Here is a 16,578-nt window from a genome sequence, read left to right as displayed (position 1 = left end):
GAAAAAGAGTATCTACACACACCAACAGAATCAGAAATGAGAAAGGAAAAATTACGATGAACCCCACAGAAATACAAAAAATTATTAGAGAATACTATGAAAATCTATATGCTAACCAGCTGAAAAACCTAGAAGAAATAGACAACTTCCTAGAAAAATACAACCTTCCAAGACTGACAAAGGGAGAAACAGAAAATCTAAACAGACCAATTACCAGCAAAGAAATTGAATCGGTAATCAAAAACCTACCCAAGAACAAAACCCCTGGGACAGATAGACTCACTACTGAATTTTATCAGAGATATAGAGAAGACATAATACCCATTCTCCTTAAGTTTTCCAGAAAAATAGAAGAGGAGGGAACACTTCCAAACTCATTCTATGAAGCCAGCATCACTCTAATACCAAAACCAGGCAAAGACCCCATCAAAAAAGAAAATTACAGACCAATATTCCTGATGAACATAGATGCAAAAATACTCAACAAAATATTAGCAAACCGAATTCAAAAATACATCAAGAGGATCATACACCATGTTCAAGTGGGATTTATCTCAGGGATGCAAGGATGGTACAACATTCGAAAGTCCATCAACATCATCCATCACATCAACAAAAAGAAGGACAGAAACCACATGATCATTTCCATAGACACTGAAAAAGCATTTGACAAAATTCAACATCCCTTCATGATAAAAACTCTCAACAGAATGGGTATACAGGTCAAGTACCTCAACATAATAAAGGCCATATATGACAAACCCACAGACAACATCATACTTAACATAGAGAAGCTAAAAACTTTTCCTCTAAAATCGGGAACAAGACAGGGATGCCCACTCTCCCCACTATTATTCAACATAGTACTGGAGGTCCTAGCCATGGCAATCAGACAAAACAAAGAAATACAAGGCATCGAGATTGGTAAAGAACAAGTCGAATTGTCCCTATTTTCAGATGACATGATATTGTACATAAAAAACCCTAAAGACTCCATTCCAAAACTACTAGAACTAATATCTGAATTCAGCAATGTTGCAGGATACAAAATTAATACACAGAACTCTGTTGCTTTCCTATACACTAACAATGAACTAACAGAAAGAGAAATAAGGAAAACAATTCCATTCACAATTGCATCAAAAAGAATAAAATACCTAGGAATAAACCTAACCAAGGAAGTGAAAGACCTATACCCTGAAAACTACAAGACACTCAAGAGAAATTAAACAGGACACTAACAAATGGAAACTCATCCCATGGTCTTGGCTAGGAAGAATTAATATTGTCAAAATGTCCATCCTGCCTAAAGCAATCTACAGATTCAATGCAATGCCTATCAAAATACGAACAACATTCTTCAACAAACTGGAACAAATAGTTCAAAAATTCATATGGAATCACAAAAGACCCTGAATAGCCAAAGCAATACTGAGAAGGAAGAATAAAGCAGGGGGTATCTCGCTTCCCAACTTCAAGCTCTACTACAAAGCCACAGTAATCAAGACAATTTGGTACTGGCACAAGAACAGAGCCACAGACCAGTGGAACAGAATAGAGAGTCCAGATATTAACCCAAACATATACGGTCAATTAATATATGATAAAGGAGCGATGGACATACAATGGGGAAATGACAGCCTCTTCAACAGCTGGTGTTGGCAAAACTGGACAGCTACATGCAAGAGAATGAAACTGGATCATTCTCCATACACAAAAGTAAATTCGAAATGGATCAAAGACCTGAATGGAAGTCATGAAACCATCAAACTCTTAGAAAAAAACATTGGCAAAATCTCTTGGACATAAACATGAGCCACATCTTCATGAACATATCTCCCCGGGCAAGGGAAACAAATGCAAAAATGAACAAGTGGGACTACATCAAGCTGAAAAGCTTCTGTACAGCAAAGGACACCACCAATAGAACAAAAAGGCATCCTACAGTATGGGAGAATATATTCATAAATGACAGATCTGATAAAGGGTTGACATCCAAAATATATATAGAGCTCATGCACCTCAACAAACAAAAAACAAATAATCCAATTAAAATATGGGCAGAGGAGCTGTACAGACAGTTCTCCAAAGAAGAAATTCAGATGGCCAACAGACACATGAAAAGATGCTCCACAATGCTAGTCATCAGAGAAATGCAAATTAAAACCACAATGAGATACCACCTCACACCAGTAAGGATGGCCACCATCCAAAAGACAAACAACAACAAATGTTGGCGAGGTTGTGGAGAAAGGGGAACCCTCCTATACTGCTGGTGAGAATGTAAACTAGTTCAACCATTGTGGAAAGCAGTATGGAGGTTCCTCAAAAACCTCACAATAGAAATACCTTTTGACCCAGGGGAATCCCACTCCTAGGAATTTACCGTAAGAATAGAGCAGCCCAGTTTGAAAAAGACATATGCACCCCTATGTTTATCGCAGCACTATTTACAATAGCCAAGAAATGGAAGCAATCTAAGTGTCCATCAGTTGATGAATGGATAAAGAAGATGTGGTACATATACCCAATGGAATATTATTTAGCCATAGAAGAAAACAAATCCTACCATTTGCAACAACATGGATGGAGCTAGAGGGTATTATGCTCAGTGAAATGAGCCAGGTGGAGAAAGACAAGTACCAAATGGTTTCACTCATGTGTGGAGTATAAGAACAAAGAAAAAACTGAAGGAATAAAACAGCAGCAGAATCACAGAACCCAGGAATGGACAAACAGTTACCAAAGGGAAAGGGACTGGGGAGGATGGGTGGGAAGGGAGTGAGTGATAAGGGGTGGAAAAAAGAAAGGGGGCATTATGATTAGCATGTATAATGTGGGGAGGGGAGAATGGGGAGGGCTGTGCAACACAGAGAAGACAAGTAGTGACTCTACAGCATCTTACTACGCTGATGGACAGTGACTGTAATGGGGTTTGTCGGGGGGACTTGGTGATGGAGGGAGCCTAGTGAACACAATGTTCCTCATGTAATTGTAGGTTAATGATACCAAAAAAAACCAAAAAAGTGGGAGATGTATGACCCTTTCACTTGAGCACTGAGAGGCCATACTAGGGTTATTTATGGGCCTCATTTCAATATTATTGTATCTCAGGGAAGAAGGAGGACCAAGGAGAGGGAACCAGAAGGGGGAATGACTGCTTGGTGGAGCAGTCAGAACACACAAAACATTTATGGATTGATTTTGCAGTCTTATATGGGAGTGGTTTATGGCAGCCCAAAACAATTACAGTAGTGACATTAGGATCACCATAACGAATATAATAATAATGAAAAAGTTTGAAATATTGCGAGAATTACCAATATGTGACAGAGGCACAAAATAAGCAAACACTGTTGGAAAAATGGTGTTAATAAACTTAGTCAACCCAGGGTTGCCAGAGACCTTCAATTTATAAAAAATACAGTATCTGTGAAGTGCAATAAATGAGGTATGCCTGTAGAAGGTACCTGATTTGTGTTTTCTAACTACAATAGTCTCTGCTGAGTTAGACCTCCATGAATACTTGTGCTGATATGAATCGAACCAATTTTGTCCTGTCTCTCTGGACACAACATAATAGTTCATTTTCCAGCAAGGGTCAGTTCTCCTTGTTGCAATCCTGACCAGACTCTCTTCTTCCCCTTCCTTATGAGCCCATACTAATAAGTTTCCAGAATGCCTCAGTTAGGCATGAGTTACGACAGCTCTTGCTATCTTAGGTTGATATCTGTTTGAATGGCCCTGGTTGTGGAAACTATCACGTAATTTCTTGGACTCCCTGTTGTTGAACCTAGTGCCCTGAAAATACCAGATAGTCAATGAAGTTTTGTTGATGATGATCTAAGTTTATTGTATAAAACTGAAATGCTCTGTTGTCTTTCAGTCTTACAATGAAGAATCATCTATCAATCATTCAATATTCATTTCTTATTTCTCAAACTATCTCTGGACTGTGCCAGATTCAAATACTCCCTCCAGATGTGGAATACCTCCCAGTTTACTTACCTAAGAACTTTTCAGTGATTTTCATTGCAATTATAATAATAGAGTAACAAGAAAGATTTGATTTGTAAAATGGAAGGGATTATTAGCTCCTTTAATGCACACACACAAAAATAGCTAATAACATAAATGCCTTTCCTTTTAAAGTTTCTGGATAACTCAGCCTTTATTTCTGTCTTATATACTTCATATCTCTTTTTAGACCTGGTTAAAAGCCTATTGTTACTTTTTGCTCTCTCCCTAATATGTCATATAAGGTGAAAATTATAGCTGTCACTTGGATCACAAAGTCAACATGAATTATTAAAGCAGTCATTTAATTTTAAAAGTAGTAGTTGGAGCTCAATATATTAGTGAGATATAATATGGAGGTATAATAAAGCTTTTACTTTAATCAGATTATTATTAGAGACCTTATTATAAAGGTCAATTTCAGTTATTTTATAATAGCAGAAATGATTGTGTACATCTTTAAGGAAAGGATGAAGAAACTATATATTTTTGCCTGGAAGGAAAAAACCTGAAAGGGGACTTGATGTCCTCTTTAAGGATGTAAGTGTTACTGTAAAGAGGATAGTGGCCTCATTTTCCCTGTGGTCATACAACAAATCAGTGGAGCTGGGGATGGACTCTGCACTGGCAGTTTTGAAAAAGTCAGAGGTAATGCAGCTGCATGTGCTGCCAAGCCGGAATTCAAACAGTCTCCTTCTGCCAGACTACCAGAGCAGAGACATCAGATAAGTCCTTCCAACCTCCACAGAAATGGAGAGAGGACAGAATGAGCCAGACAGAAGGGGCTGGAATCCGTCCTAGTCTGACACTGAAACCTCCACCTCCCTCTCCTCTGGAAGGGCCCTCTTCTTCCCCAGTTCCCTCAAAAACCCTGGATGTTTTATGCCTTAGAGTTAAGAGGCACTCCCAACCTAATTCTTTCCCCATTTCTGTCAGACTTTAGAAGACTTCGCTATACCATCATTTTGGAAAGCCAGTTTTTATTGTAACTCATCCATCTTGCTTCATGTCTGGCAACAAATGCTATTTATTTCCTATATTCACTAAGCAAATGGAATTAAATTGCTCCAGGAAAAAATTAGAATATACATAAAGAACAATGTCCTGATTACCAAAATAGCTAGATGCTAGAGCAGGTTATTGAAAATTGTAGAATCTTGGAGAACCAACCTTGGAGAAAAAACACAAGCCCTGTTCTGGGATGGTCTTGCTATTGGGAGACACTGAATGCCCCTTACCACTCCCTGAGGCATTAGAGTTTCAGTAACTAGATTGAAAACTCAAGAGTTCAAATACCTCAACCCCCAAAGCCAGCTAATGGTGTTATTTTGAAACCCTTTATTTATTCAATAGATTATTTATTGTAACAGATCATTTGATTATTTATTTGAATGATCTAGATACTTTAAATCTGAATTTTATTTTCAGTAGTGAACTGAAATCAACAACACTGAATTTTATTAAGGATTCTTGGAAAGATTGTCCAAACCCTTCTCATTTGTAAAGCAATCAGTCAGTTTCCATTGATTTGCACATTGGACCACATTCTTTCTTTTCTCCTCTGATGCCTTTTTTTGATAATTGTGCTTTTTTATAAAAATGATGTCAATCTTTGCTTCTCCACTGGTTCTTCCATTCTTTTTCAAACCTGTCCTTTAAAAGGCACAAGCACACTTACCCGAACCTACCATTCTGTAACAACTGTCCTATCTCTGTGCTTGCCCTCGTACTATGGCCCCTGCCTGCTTCTACTCCTTATCCTCCTTGCTCACTTACGAATTGGGCTTTGCTCCTTCCATTCATTATATATACACAACTTTCCTCAGTGACCTCTTCTTGCCAAAAAGTATTTCTCTAAGTCCCTTTCCTCCTTGACACCTCTAGGACAACATGACGCTCACTCTTTGCAAATGACTCTGCCTTGGCTCTGTGACCCTGCGTTCAGTGGATTCTTCCTCTGTCTTCCTGGCAGTCCCTTCTCCATCCCCCTGCTGACCCTTTGCCTCATCCTACCTCTAATCTGTTGATATGCCTCAGCACTTCACCCCTCTGCCTTTTTTCCTTTGTACACTTGTCTATTCCTGGAAACATGTCTATTCTCAAGACTGCACTGACCACTTTTTGCTGCTGACCTTGAAATTATATCTCCAGCCCTAACCTGTTATCTAGTTTAATATCTTCAGTTGTCTAAGCCTATCAGGGCAAGCTCCCCTTTATTATTCCTCAGACTGTGAAATTCAAATTCATCTTTTACTCTGGTCTCTCATCTCTGCCCTGCCCATATTCCCTAATATTAAGGCATTTAGAAGTCTACTCTTTCAGAAATGGCTGCATCCCCCAGGGCTACTCATGTAAACAAGAGTCCTGGAACCATGATGGGCAGGAGGGTCAAAAACCAGTGGAAGCTGGGGAAGAGGGACTGGAAGGCTGAGAGGTAAGAATATAGTCAAGAGAGAAAGTCAAATCGGCAAAAAATTTAAAGTTTAATGCTATCAAAGTGACCGGTATGTGGGGAAACAGGTACTTTCATAGATATGCAGCATGCATGAAATTTGACATAGCCATTTTGGAAAGAAATTTCAGAGTGTCTCTTACAAATGTAAATGCATATACTCTATGACCCAGCAATTTCTTCATATATACTTATGAAATTATATACCTTCATATGAAGAAGAGGGTATATGCTTAAGAATTTGATTATTACATTGTTAATATAATAAAATATTATAAATAATCCAGATGTCCCAACTAGGGAATGATTTAGTAAACTGTGATATATTTTTCTAGAATACTATGCAAAAGTACAAGATTGAGGTAGATGTGCACAAATACAGGAGCCTCTCCAAAGACATAGTGTTGAATAGAATGAAAGGCATGTTGCAGAATGACACATACAACATATACTTTCTATAAAAACATGCATATACAGAAACAACACTAAAATGCTACAAGTTTTTTCAGGGAGATGTAAGCATACAACTGTGTAATAGAAAGTCTATACAACAAACTGATAGGAAGGACAGGACTGAGTTTGGGATGGTGGTCAAAAAGAACTTCATCCTATCTACAGTGTAATTTTGTAGAATAAGGAAAAGTTATTTTTGTATTAATTGTGCGATCATTGGAGAGGGAGGAAAAGGAGAAGGGGGAAGAAAAGGGAGAGGAGGAGGCAGGGACAGAAAGAGAGAAAGAGAAAGAAGCGAAGGGAATGAGAGAGAATAAGAGTATAAAGAGGAACCAGAGAATGAAGCAAAGGTAGGCAATGGAATGACCAGAAATGAGCCAAGGCACAGATGGGTCAAAGGACAGTTAAGGAATCGGTTCTGCAGACACAGCCTGTGTGCCGCAGTGTTCCTCCAACATGTTTCAGCATACTTGGCAGGCCCAGAAGTGTCCTTAAAGGAACCAAGTTTTGTTGGATGGAGGGGTCACTGCGGACAGATCGTGGGGCCTGCAGAAGGAAACAGGGCTAGAAAAACTGTAGCTGACTAGTGTCTGGGTTTGGAACAGTGCACAATAAGTTTAGATCAGGGTGGTGGTTGGCTGGAAAGAGGTACAAACAGGGGCAGAAAGCCCAAGAATAATCCATGAGCAAGACAGGCTGGAGTTTGGCCAATGGGAACATATCCTGTGTACACAGAAGCTGGGAATGGCTCTACAGAGCCAAAGTTAGATGCAAATTTCAAAGATAATCATTGAGTTTTGTTATTTCCATGGGAGATTGAAATACCTGCTGCTTTTTACCTTGGATAGTTCAGGTGTTCTCTAGTCAGTCAGTCCCACCATGTGGTACTGCTCTGACCTTAACCCTGTCTTAAATTTCTCCCTGATTCTCCCCAGCAGTCAGGTTCCTCATCCACTTGGATTATTATAATAGCCTGATAAATGGCTTCACTATCTCTTCATTCCAATACATCTTACATATCGCTGCCAAATCAATTTGCTTAAAGCATCATTTGTCTCTTAATTGTCTCATTTAATCAAGAAATAGCAGTGGTTCTCTTTGCCCACAGTCTATCCCAACCCAGCATTAGAATCAAACTTCTTTGTTTTGCTCTAAAAGGCCTCAGTGATGTGAACCATCACTAACACAAACTCTTACTCTCCCCATAACTTGCATCACTGATTCCTCAGAACACAGTTCAGCCCCAAGTCCACTCCTGCAAAAGTACAGGAAGTCAGTGGTAGACATCAAACTATCAAACTAGTCTTTAGGTGTATTCCTAATGTGGCCTTAAATCATGTCCATTATTGTCATCCAAAGAAAGTTGTCAAGTTTTCTCTGCTTCTCACCTATTATCCTCCTTCCTGTCCTAAACAAAGGAACCAGGCCATTCATCCTACTTCTTGGCCTCACCCACACCCCTTTTACCCTAGCCTCTCTCCTCTGCAATTCAGGTCAGGCTCTTCATGCACAGTATGCGCTCTTATACCTTTGCTCCTGCTATTAGCCAACTCCCAAAAGCTCTCCCTCTTCCTTCATCTATCCAGACCCTACATATACCTACCTCAGCTTGCATCTTTATCATGTAGCCTTTTCTAGTAACTTCAGCCTACAGAGGTTGATCACATCTCTAAATTCCTGCAATTTTCTGTACATCAAAAATTAACAGGTTTTATATTTTATTGTTCTTCATGACTTCATGGGTGTATGTGTTCATCTTCCCCATATAAGTAAGTACCTTAGAAAGAGGAATCACATCTTTAACTTTACTGTATTCTCTCTAGTCTTGAACACAGTGCCTTGTTCAGAGTAAAAACACTGAATATGTACTATAGATTATGGATTGATTTTATATGATCCATACTTATGCACAATTATTCTTTACATATGCATTAATCAGAACTTTCTTGGTTGCAAATGGTAGTAACCCATATGAAAATGACTTAATTTAAAAGAGATTTGGCTTGTCTAACTGAAATTGTAGGTGTAGTTTGACTTAAGGCATAGCGGATCCATAAGGTCAAGTAATATCAGTAAGAATCAATCGTTCTACAACTGCATCAAAAAGAATAAAATATCTAAAAGTAAATTTAACTAATCAGGCAAAAGGCCTGTACACTGAACATTATAAGACTGATGAAAGAAATTGAAGAAGACAGAAATAAATAGGAAGGATATTCCATGCTCATGGATTGGAAGGTTTAATATTATTAAACTGTCCACCTATCCAGAGCAATCTATAGACTTAATGAAGTCTCTTGCCAAAATCTCAATGGCATTTTTCATGGAAATAGAACAAAAAAATCCTAATATTTGTATGGAACCACGAAAGACCCAAGTAGTCAAAGCAATATCAAGAAACAAGAACCAAGCTGGAGACTTCACTCATCCTGATTCCAAACTATATTACAAAGTTATAGTAATCAAAAAAGTATGGTATTGGCATGAGAAGAAGATGCATGTGTCAGTAGAACAGAATAGAGAGCCCAAAAATAAATCCATGCATGTATGGTCAATTAATTTATGACAAGGCAGCCAAGAATATACAATGAGGGTAGGAAAATCTGTTCAATAAGTGGTGTTGGGTTAAACTGGATAGCCACATGCAAAAGAATAAAACTAGGCCACTATCTTATACCATACACCAAAATTAACTCAAAATGGATTAAAGACTTGAATGTAAGACTTGCAACCATAAAACTCCTAGAAGAAACCATAGTTGGTAAGCTTCTTGATGTCAGTGTGGCAATTTTTTTTTTACCTGACACCTATAGCAAAGGCAATAAAAAGCAAAAATAAACAAGTGGAACCACATCAAACTAAAAAGCTTCTGCACAGCAAAAGATACCATCAGCAAAAGGAAAAGGCAACCTACTGACTGAGAGAAAATAATTTCAAGGGGTTAACATCTAAAATATGTAAAGAATTTATACAATCCAACATCAACAATAACAAAAATCCCCATCTGATTAAAAAATAGGTAGAAGACCTGCATAGACATTTTACCAAAGAAGCCATACAGATCACTGACAAGTACGTGAAAAGATGATTAACATCACTAATCATCAGGCAGATGCAAATCAAAACCACAGTGAGATGCCTCCTCACACCTATTAGAATGGCTATTATCAGAAAGACAACAAGTGTTGGAGAGGATGTGGAGAAAAGGGAACCCTTGGGCACTGTTGGTGAGAATGTCAATTGTCACAACTGTTATGGAAAACAGTATGGGGGCTTCTCAAAAAATTTAAAAAAGAACTACCATATAATCCAGCAATTTCACTCCTGGTGTTTGTTTATCCAAAGAAAGTGAAAACACTAACTCAAAAAAGCATTATTTACAATAGCCAAGACATGGAGACAACCTAAGTGTCTACTGACAGATGGATAAAGAAAATGTGAGATATATATATACAGACATATACATATATGTATATATGTATATAAAACTCAGCCATAAAAAAGAATGGAATTTTGCCACTTGTGACACCATGGGATGAACCTTGACTGCATAATGCTAAGTAAAATAAGTCATACAGAAAAAGACAAATACCATACAATCTTAGTTATATGTGGAATATAAAAACAAAAAAGAAAAAAAATCAAGCTCATATATGAAGAGAACAGATTGGTGGTTACCAGAGGTGGGAGAGGGGAGGGAAGGGGGTAGATTAAATGGGTTAAAGTGGTCAAAATGTACAAATTTCCAGTTATAAAATAAATAAGTCATAGGGATATAATATACAGTATTATGACTATAGTTAATAATACTGTATTGCATATTTGAAAGCTGCTAAAAGAGTAAATCTTAGAAGTTCTCAACACAAGAAAAAAATTCTGTATCTGTGTATATTGATGGATGGTAATTAGACTTACTGTGGTGATCATTTCACAATATATACAAATAATGAACCATGATATTGTACACCTGAAACTGATATAATGTTGTATGTCAATCATACCTTGATTTAAAAAAAGAGTCAATCTTTCTCCATCTCTCCCTGATTTCCTCTGGCTTGGCTCTCAGGCATTCTCATGACCAGGAGTGGCAAAGGCAGCCATCACAACTTCCAGGCTTTCCTGGTATCACCCCAGAAAGCCAATGGAATGAAACTCTTAATGTTAGCTTGAAATACATAAAAATGGTAAAAAAAAAAAAAAAAAAGGTTAAGTAATGGGAATTTCACTTTCAACCAAATAGTTCCAGAGAAATTCCCAAGGCCTAAAGTTCATTGGTTCAGCTTAGATTTCACACCCATTATTAAACCAATCATTGTGGCCACTAGAATGTAGTGCTGAGGTAGGGCAGGGACATGTGACAGGTATCATGATTAACTTGTCCTGCCTATGATGAATAATGCCACTAAATAAACAGTATTATAAGAACAAGAGAGACTCCATCTTAAGGCAAAGAGTCCATTTTAAAACCCAGGGAGTTAGGACATAAGATTCCTAATATATACTTTGGTAATCAGCCAACCTATCTTAAGGCAGGGCAAGCAACCCTAACTGATAAATTCCCAGTACTTGAGGGTAACCAATACCTTGGAGAAGAACAAAACCAATAAATTCCTTGTGTTAAATTCTTCTTACAGAATATATAGAGGACTGACTGTGGACATCATGAGACCACATATCATGCCTACAATCCCACCACTTTGACCCATTCCTGACAGCCTTAGAAGACAGAATCCTAAGCCTTTAAGTGCACCTCCTCTCTGAAGTTGCCCACACTCCCCACTCTTCAAGTGTGTACTTTTGCCTTAAATAGACTTTTCACTGCTCAACTTGTTGGATTTTGTCTCTGTGCTCTTCCAGTGGTAAGCATCTTTGTTACTTTATTATTTCATTCTATTTTCTATATTTAAGCACTATTCTTCTCTCTATCTCTGTCCTTCTTCAGATAAGTAGGGAAGGGCTACTAATATTTCTGATTTTCAAGGTCCTATTGCCTGGGTGACCCAGACGGGACTTCAGCTGTATGATCACGCTCTTTAGTAGCCTGCCTGGAAATCTTTCTTTGCCTTTGGAAAGTTCTCAGAACATAATCTCACTCTATCCAGTGCTCTGCCACTCCCCCAAATCCTGGGGTGGTAGGGGCTTAGTTCCCATGCTGTGTAGATTCAAGCAGACACAAGACACCAGGTGACCCTGGCTTCAGTAGTTGGCAAGGGATCTGCCCTATGCTGAGCAGGAGTTCAATGAGTTTCCCTTTCCTCCCTCTGTTCTTCCTTGCTTTCTGCTGCCTGCAAAGCAGGTGCCATTCGCTGCTATTCTAACTCCAAAGAATTCCTTCCTTACCTACACTCATCTGACCTACTTGAGAATTCTTTCTTGTTCAGAGTCAAGAACTCTTCCCTGTCCAGGTTGAGGTTTCACCTACAGCACAAGGAGAGACCTCCCCAGATGCCCAGCAACAGTACTCTTATTGGCCAGGCCTGAGTCATATGCCAAACCATGAGCCATGTGACAGAAAATAACAGAAGACTGATTTCTCAAAGGAAATTTAAGGCACTATTATCAGAAAAAGAATAAAAACAGAGAAGGCGAAACACCAGATGTACACTATGCATGCAATAGACATCAAATGTGGAAATTTACCATGAAGGTAATAAAGCCTAACTTCAGGGAACTTCGCTTGCATAGGGTCCTTCCAAGACCATATTTCTAATTTTGTATTTAAATTGTGGGATTCTTTTTGTTAAAGAAGGGCCCCAAAGCTTATATAAACTTTAGAACTAATAAAACCTGGAAGTACACCTAATAAAACCACTCAAAAATATTTTTGAAATTAATCAGTCCCAATATACTGTGCTTTCTCCTGTTTTTTAGAGGAAACTATGTATTAGATGGTTTAGTTACTAAATTCTCTGCAATAACTTAATCTTTTTTGACACTAACAGAAAATAACTTGATCATTCCATTCAGATCCCCCAAACTCCTCAGACCTCAGCCTCTCAATGTATTTTTCGTGGCCCATATCACACACCCACACAGATAAGGTCCTTTCATTTTGCCCCTCCTGGAACTGTGCTCCCAGGGGAAACCGGCTCCTAGTTGGAGATGTGCATCATTGAGTCCCACTGTGGTTCCACACAGCACCAAGCTGAAGAAACTTACCAGTTGCTCATATTCATTCTAAGCTAATATTCATTTGTTGAAGGTTCCAAATCAAAGTGAATTCTCCAGAATTACTGTATACAGAACATGAAACATAAGATGGATCTTCCATTGGAGGGAATCTCAGATGTGAAGTGGGTCAAAGGTTTATACCTGTGGAGGATCCACTGTTAGGGCCCTGCCAAAGCTGGGTCTGGATGATCAGAAAATGTGCCCTTGTAGGGATTCCCGACTAAACTTTACACTTCTATTTGGCAGTCAGACAGCCCCAGGAATGTAAATTCATGCTGTTTTGAATGTGGGGGAAGGTGAGGGAACTAGGCCTGCCTGCTGCTATTCTGATTACAGCATTTGTCCCTGGAAGAGACAGCTTAGCAGTTGATGCTGTTTTTCTCCCCTCTCAGGGAAATGGTTTGGGCTGTGCATTCGGGAAGGCCAAGGGGCACCTACAAATGACAATTTCCCCGTAATTTCCCTAGCAGTTCTCCAAATCTGTAGTCCTTCAGATGTGGCATTGAATTTAACCCATCTATTCACCTCTCCCACCTCTTGCAAGAAATATGGCATGGAAGCAGGGCGGTGCAATTGTGTTGACTTTTTTTCTTCCCTTTTAACTTGTTGAAATTGTCTCTAGGCAGAAGAAGCAGGGAGTAGAAACCAGATGGCAGTAGTTGGAGTGAAAACCTACCACTGAGGAGCTTTGAGGGGCTCAAATCTGGTGGCAGTCACTATTTCCCTGCAGGGAACGGGATTGAAATAAGAGTGTTGGCAAAAGATTTCCAGAAGACTGACCTCCAGTGTTCTATTTCTCTGTCCTATGTCACATGCATGTAAATGCAGCCCTTTTCCCTTAATTCTCCAAAGCACCACGAACTTGGGTTAGAGCAGACTCTAAGTTTGGTGTGGGTGGGGGGCTAGTTATTAGTGGTAATGACAGGGATTTGTATCACAAGACTCAACTGATTTACAAATGAGTATTATCCATCTTTCCTTAAAGCCTTTGAGCTCTCCTAACCCTTGCCAAATCCCAGAAAATCACCTGATGTGTTCTTAATCTCCCCTAACAGAAGCAGAAAGGACATAGAGAGTTAAGGAGAGGAACAGTCAGAGAGCTGGCTAAGAATTTACCTCTTTTATCTTTCTATATTTGGGGAGACTCAGCCAACAGAAGAATCCTTCACATTGGTCTCTGGGCCTTCTGAGTTCCTGGAGAACTGCAGTACCCCCTAGGTCTGGGGTAGGGCTAAGGCCTCCCTCCCCACTCTGCTGGGGAAACTGACTCCCAGTCTTTTGTGAAGTTCTATGCAAATGTAGCTCAATATCCATTCAGACATCCACCTGGTAGGGTTTTTTTTCCCCAACCAAATACACGGTGCCTCTTTCAACATAACTTCTCCAACTCTCCAACACAAACCCAGTGGCCTACTGTTGTTGGGCAGCTGCGTCTGGGGAGGTCTCTCCCTGTGCACTAGGTGAAACCTCAACCTGGACAGGGGAGGGTTCTTGACTGTGATAGAGAAAGAATTCTCAAACAGACCAGATGAGGGTAGATATGAAAGAATTCATTAAAGTGAGTAACAGTGAATGGCAGCTGCTTTGCAGGCAGCAGAGAGCAAGGAAGAACAGAGGGAGAAAGGAAAACACATTGAACTCCTGCTCAGCATAGGGCAGATCCCTTGCCTACTCCAGAAGCCAGGGTCGCCTGGCCTCCAGTGTCCATGTGAATCTGCACACTGTGGAAACTAAGACCCTACCACCCTCGGATTTGGGGGCACTGCAGAGCACTGGATGGAGTGAGTTCTAACAAGTTGCCAAAGGCAAAGAAAGGACATTTTCAGGCAGGCTGTTAAAGAGCATGATCGTACAGCTGCAGTCCCATCTGGGTCACCCAGGCAATGGGAGCTTGAAAGCCCCAACCAGAGATCATAGTAGCCCTTCCCTCCTTGTCTGAAGTAGGACAGAGAGAGAGAGAACACTAGTGCTTAAGTCTATAATATAGAATGAAATAGCAGAGAAACAAGACACTAACCACTGGAAGAGAATAGAGACAAAACACAGCAGGTTGATTAGTGAGAAGTCTTTATATAAGGCAAAAAGTGCACACTTGAAGACAGGGGAATGCAGGCAACCTCAGAGAGGAGGCATGCTTAAGGGTTTAGAATTCTATCTTGAAGGCTTTTGAGAACAGGGCAAAGGTTGGGGGTGGGGTGGGTAGGTCATAGGCTTGGCATGTGGTCTCATGATGTTTCTCTTTAGTAAGAGACATTATGCCACCATCCACTGTCAGTCCTCTAGATATTCTGTAAGATAAATTTAACACAAGGAATTTATTGATTTTGTTCTTCTCCAAGGTAGTGGTTACCCTCAAGCACTGGGAACATAGCTGTTAGGGCTGCTTGCCCTGCCTTAACATAGATTGTTGGCTGATTACCAAAGAATACGTTAGGAATCTTACCTCCTAATTCCCTGGTTTTTAAAATGGAGTCTTAGCCTTAAGATGGAGTCCTTCCTGTTCTTACTACACTGTTTATATCGGTATTTTACATCATAGGCAGGAAAAATTAACCATGCTGCTTGTCCCATGTCCCTGCCTTACCTCACTACCATTCAATTCAATTCTGACACTACTTACCAGGAGTCAGTATCACACTTCGCAGGTGTAAGGACTCAGTCCCACAAGACTGCCCCCACTTCAGAGGCTAGTCACAAATATTAAGTCTCTAGGTGACCCATACTTCTGTCCAACTTGACTACAATTTCAGGGGCTCTCATGAAGCCTCCTCAGATTCAATAATTTGCTGGAATGACTTAACAGAACTTGGGAATGTGCTTTACTTACCAGTTGATTATAAACAATACAACTCAGGAAAAGATGCATAGCAAGTATGACTGACGGGTGCAGGGTAAGAAGCTTCTAAGCCCTCTGCAGGCATGCCACCTTTCCAGCAACTCCATCTCCACCAACCCAGAAAATCCTTGAACCCCACTGTTAAGGGAGTTTTACGGAGATTTCATTATGTAGGCATGCTTAATTAAATCACTGCTTACTTGTGATTGAAACAGTCTCTAACCCCTTTCCATGCCAGAGAAGTTGGAGGTGGGACCTTAGGAGATTAATAGGGAACTTCTCACTTGTTCTTCATTGGGCTTTTCAGCACTTTAGTTCCCCTGTGGCAGTCCTCTTTATTTGTCCCTTCCAAATAAATCATTCATGGGAACAAGCATTCTCATAGCATTGGTGTTGAATGCCCACTCCACCTCTCATCCTCCCAGAATAATCTTAGGGTGGCAGTGTTAAGTGTAAACTTAGATGGCCCAGGAACTCACTCTGGCCTCTTTCAAGCAGGCATCCTGTCCATTCTCCTGAGCCACTTCCATTGGCCTCTTGGTTTCTGATGTCCCATAGAGGAGAATTGGGTTATTTTGAGTGCCCAGGGAACTCCAAATGTTGGCTCCAACTTGTTCAAGTCTCTATTGGGAAGCTCAGAGCTGATCCT

The sequence above is a fragment of the Manis pentadactyla genome, chromosome 2 (assembly GCF_030020395.1).
Source record: "Manis pentadactyla isolate mManPen7 chromosome 2, mManPen7.hap1, whole genome shotgun sequence".
NCBI lineage: Eukaryota > Metazoa > Chordata > Mammalia > Pholidota > Manidae > Manis > Manis pentadactyla.
Note: the sequence above shows the minus strand (reverse complement) of the source record.